Source organism: Arachis duranensis, chromosome 2 (assembly GCF_000817695.3).
Source record: "Arachis duranensis cultivar V14167 chromosome 2, aradu.V14167.gnm2.J7QH, whole genome shotgun sequence".
Taxonomy (NCBI): domain Eukaryota; kingdom Viridiplantae; phylum Streptophyta; class Magnoliopsida; order Fabales; family Fabaceae; genus Arachis; species Arachis duranensis.
This window is the reverse complement of record NC_029773.3, coordinates 47,073,974-47,079,231: the sequence shown is the minus strand read 5'-3', so window position 1 is coordinate 47,079,231 and position 5,258 is coordinate 47,073,974.

The window sequence follows — 5,258 nt, the reverse complement described above, 5'->3', positions numbered from 1 at the left end:
TGCTTCTTTATGTCCTCTTCGAGTTGTTTTAGTCGGTTTTGTTGTGCCCGGACTGCTTCTAGAATTTCCGAGCTCTTTTCTTTTTCGGGATGTTGTGGATCTTTGTTTGGGATTGATGTCTTTGGGCGATTCTGTTTGTTTCCTCCTGGAGTGTGTGGTGATAGAGGGCTGTCCGGTCGTTCTCCAGTGTCGACCTCATCCTCTTGTTCTGATGCAGCGTGGTCATTGTTGGAGGGATCGTCCGCCATGGTAGAGGGATGGCTTCCAGGTTCCGCGGCAACGGCGCCAATGTTCCGAGGGTTACCTGAAAGTGTAGCTCGGTCGTCTTGGTGAGGCCCGAGGTGGGGGTCAGGGACCCGAGCTTGATATGTGGAGTGGTTGGTGATTGTACCTGCAATGACACTCCGATGCTTAAGTTAGCATGGGTCCAAGCAGATATCGAGTAGAATTAGAGTATGAGTTATACCTGGGTGCTCCAGTGTATTTATAATAGTTGGCCGTGATCTTCCCTGGATAAGATATTCTTATCTTATCTTATCTTTTGGGAGTCTTATCTTTATCTTTGTGGAACCGCCTTTTCTAGGCCTTTTCGGCCTTTAGGTTTTGGGCTGCGCTCCTTTTTGATGGGCCTTCTTTGCTTTATGTTTCCGAGGTCCGACCTTTAGGCGTGGGCCTTAGGGCGAGGTCGGACCTCCTTCGAATTTTGCCGAGTTGGGGAGCTCGGTCAGGGTATGAACAAGAACCAAGTTAAGAAGACAAACTAGAGTGATGAAGTCTTGATGAGGAAATAACTCTTCTCAATGTTCCAATGCTAAGATCAATTAAAGATTAAAATTAAAACTAGAGAGAAAAACCTAAGAGAGAAAACTAGATCTCCAAACTACTGAATGAATGTATGTTGTTTCTGCATATTCTCTGACTCTAGTCTGCTGTTCCGGGCCAAAAACTGGGCCGAAATAAGGTCCAAAATCGCCCCCTAGCAAATTCTGCAGATTATGCAGATCGCACATGTCACGCGATCGCGTCATCCATGCGGACGCGTCGCTTGCGCTTTTCCTCGCCACGTGTTCGCGTCGTCCACGCTACCGCGTCGCTTGCACTTTCCAATCCGCACGGCCGCGTCACTGCGATTTGCGCTCTTTTGCGCGGTCGCGTGAGCCAGGCGACCGCGTCACTTCTCGCTGGTTATCTCCTCAAACTCTTGTGTTCCTTCCATTTTTGCTAGCTTCCTTTCCAATCTCCAACTCATTCATGCCCTATAAAGCCTGAAAAACTTGACACAAGGATCACGGCATCGAATGGAATAATGGAGAATTAAAATTAAATAATTAAGGTCTCTAGCGAGCAATTTTCAAACATGTACTAAATTTAGGAAGGAAATCTAAATGCATGCTAAATTAATGAATATGTGGGTAAGGATCATGACAAAATCACACAATTAAACACAATATAAACCATAAAATAGTGGTTTATCAACCTCCCCACACTTAATCATTAGCATGTCCTCATGCTAAATTGAAGGAGACAAGGAAATAAGTATGAACATGTAGAAACTCATGAAATGCAATGCAATCCTACATATATAAATAATTGCAACTATATGATTATTGTCCACTTGATCAAAAGTAAATAAGCCCTTCGAAACAATTACAAATCAAATTCCACTAATTCTATCATTATACAATAAAACAGATAAAAGTGCAAGAAGATAGCTTATGAAAGCAGGAAACATGAAAATTCAAGCATCGAACCCTCACTGATAATGTATGTACGCTCTGATCTTTAGTGTATAGGGTAATCACTCTATTCTTCACTAGTCATGCTTTCTAAACTTTGTTCTTCATCTAACCAATCAACAAGTATTTAATGTACCAATGCAAACATCATGAGGTCTTTCCAGGGTTGTAATGGGGCCAAGGTGTAGGTAAGGGTATACATATGGTTAAGTGAGCTTTATAAATTGAATCTTTAATTAATCTAAGCTCTCACCTAATATACATATATTCTATATGCTTTTAAATTCATGCCTAGTTACCCATAATTCCCTTTTTCAACCCATACTCATGTTTCAACCTTGTATTTTAATTCTATCATATGTGCATTGATCTTTGAATTCTGAGTTTAACATTGGGGTAATTTTGTCTCCTTATTTATTGAATATTTGAATTGAAATAAATAAAGCTTATCAATGCACATAGATTTTTTTTCAATTCTTATAGTTTCACATGAGTAGGTATCCAAATTCCCTTTAAATTTTCATGACACATTCCCTTAACAACTTTTGTTCCCACAATTTCCCATACTTAACTAGCACACACAATTCTATCTTAAGCTAACCAAAGATTCAATTTGGGATATGCAATTGTTTTTCAGCTTAAGGTTAGTAATGTCGTAAAATATAGAACAAATGGAGTTTTTAAAGGCTCAAAGTGGTTAACAAGGGTAATTGAAAAGGGTAGGCTTGATTTGGATAAGTGAGTTTAAACAAATAATGGCCTCAATCATGTGCAAGCATGTAAATATAATAAATATTGGACATATAAGATAAAACAAAATATAGATTACAAGCATAGAGAAGTAAACACACAAGAATAAAATAATTATGGTTAAATAATGTAACCATACATAAAGGCTCAAATCTTTCACAGGTTGTGTGTTCTTTAGCTCAAACGTCATGTTCCAAATACAACTCAAGCAGATTTATCATAAAAAATTTCTGAAAAATTAGTGAAATTTTATTCCAAAGATAGATTTTTAAAAGAAACTTATTGTCTTTTCAATCAAGAAGAACATGCATGCAACTATTCTAACCTCTGCAATTTATTATATTCTATAAAGGGAAGAAAATCTAACTAAAATATCCTAATTATTGGTGTACAGAGAAGAGAAATTACCTCCAGAAGTCAGGTACTGACCGACCACCCCACACTTAAGGCTTTGCACCGTCCTCGGTGCCATCTGTCAGGAACAGGGGTGGGCTGGTAGCAGTATCTCCACAGTCGGGACTATCATGGCTCCCGGTGCTGGTAAAAGAAGTGGAGTCCAGAGTGTCTGAGTCCTTGAATTTGCCCATGATCAGCTCCTTGAGGTATGTGAATCGGTGCTTGTTACGGTGCTCTCTCATCTTAGCTTTCTGTTCATGCCGATCCAACTTTTCAAGTATCTGCTGGAGCAATTTCTCAGTTGTAGATGCTTGTGGTGTTGAAGAAGGAATATCTTCAACTGGCTCAGTATGCTGGCTTGTAGTGGCTGCTGAAAGTCTGAGGTATTTCCCATTAGGGATATATTGATCATCCCGTGGAAGCATGGCTTTGGTGTCCCCAGCTCTGTAGCAGACTCCGGTGGCTGAAACAAGATCTGAGACCAGGGCAGGAAAAGGTAGGTTGCCCGTGATTTGCACATGCTCCATAGCATTCCGGATGTGTCTTGAGAGATTCAGAGGTTGGTCTGTAAGGATGCACCACAGTAGAACAACCATGTCTGCAGTGAAGGAGGACTCATGAGTGCTCGGAAAGACGTAATGGGACATGATCTGTGCCCATACGCGAGCCTCCAAGGTAAGTGCGGAAGCCAAGATTCCCTTAGGGTGGGTACGGTGGTATCCGTAGATCCAACGGCTGCCAGGTAATGCAATGACTCCGAGGACGGAGTCCCAGTCAAGTTGGTATCTCTGGCGCTGAATGGTGGCTTCTTGAAAAGCGTCCATTCCTGTTGGAAAATGGGGAAGACTTAGAGCTTGCTGGATGGCCTCTTCTGTAATGGGCACTTGCTACTGCCGGACATAAACAGACTGCAGGGTCGGTATGTAGAAGTTGGAGTAGAACTCAACTACCCAAGAGAGATTGACCTGCCTCGGCTGTCTCCGTAAGAAACCCCATTGTCTTCGTTCAGGTTGTGGCTTAACAAAGGTGGCAATATTGGACGGAAGGATTAGAAGGTATTCATTGTTATAGTTCCTATCTGCTAGGATAGGGAACATCTGCTCACAGTAGCGATTGGGAAATCGCGCAGCGTCCTTTGCTGGAAAGGCTTTCTCCTTTTCGTCAACCTTTATTATCCTCTTAACTCTTTTTGTTGAGGGCTTGACTGTGGTAGAAGAAGGCTCTGCCACTAATGCTCTTTTAGTTCCTCTTCTTGCTGGTGGTTTGGAAGTAGCTTTCTCCTTTCCTTTCTTGGTGGCCATCCTGAAAGAAGGGAAGAGAAAGGAAATTAAATGCAAAGAGATAGAGCAAAGAAGAGGGTAGTGTAAGTGATAATCAATGCACAATAAGGATAAATGGCAGTAACACATGGTCCGGATTACATGTGAAAAGCTCATCAATGGAAATATAGCAAGTGCATGTAGGACAATGGAATGCGAGAGGTTTATTGGCATGCAAGCAAAGGCATAAGTAGCATATATCAAACATTCAATGTCCAAATTAGATTACCATTTGTAACAAACTAGCCATCACGTTTGTATTGACAATTAAATTTAATTAATAAAATATGAAAGGGAATTTGTGAAAAGCAAGCATTGCATATTAGAGTAGAATAATGTGAATAAGTGCATAATGCCATATGGACTTTTTCACAAAGTATGAATTTGAACATGCAAGCATTCCCTTAAAAAGTAATATATATGATTGTCAAACAAATTTACAACAAACCATAAGCATATAATGATAAATAATGACTCACATAAATAGATAACACCAAGTAAAAAGGAAAAGAAAAGAAAAGAAAATAAGAATAAAGAAGAAAAGAAAAGAAGATAGCATATGAAAATAAGAAGAATAGTAGAAAAGTGGGAAAGAAGAAAAGAAAAACCTTATTGATGGGGGTGAGAGAGATAGAGAATGAAAGGTGAGATAGAAAGGGGAAGGGAGAAAGAAGAAAGAAGGAGGGAAAAGAAAAATTAGGATTTGGGAGATAGGAAGATAAGATAATTTGGCAACTTAGGTTGAGCTGTGCGGCGCATGCAACGCGGCTGCGGAGGGCACGCGCTCGCATGAGTGTGCTCCAGGTAGGGCGACGCGATCGCGTCGGTCACGCGGTCGCGTGACCTATGTTGCGCTGCTGGCGCGAGTGCAGCCTCGCTCCAGCACAACTCTCTGTTCAATTTATGTTAACTGCCAAAATCGGGTGACGCGATCGCGTGGGTCACGCGATCGCATGAGTGTGTATTATAAAATGAACGATGCGGCCACGTCACCGACACGATCGCGTGACAAGGCTTCCAACACAAATCCAGCATCACTCTCGCACAAAATGTGACT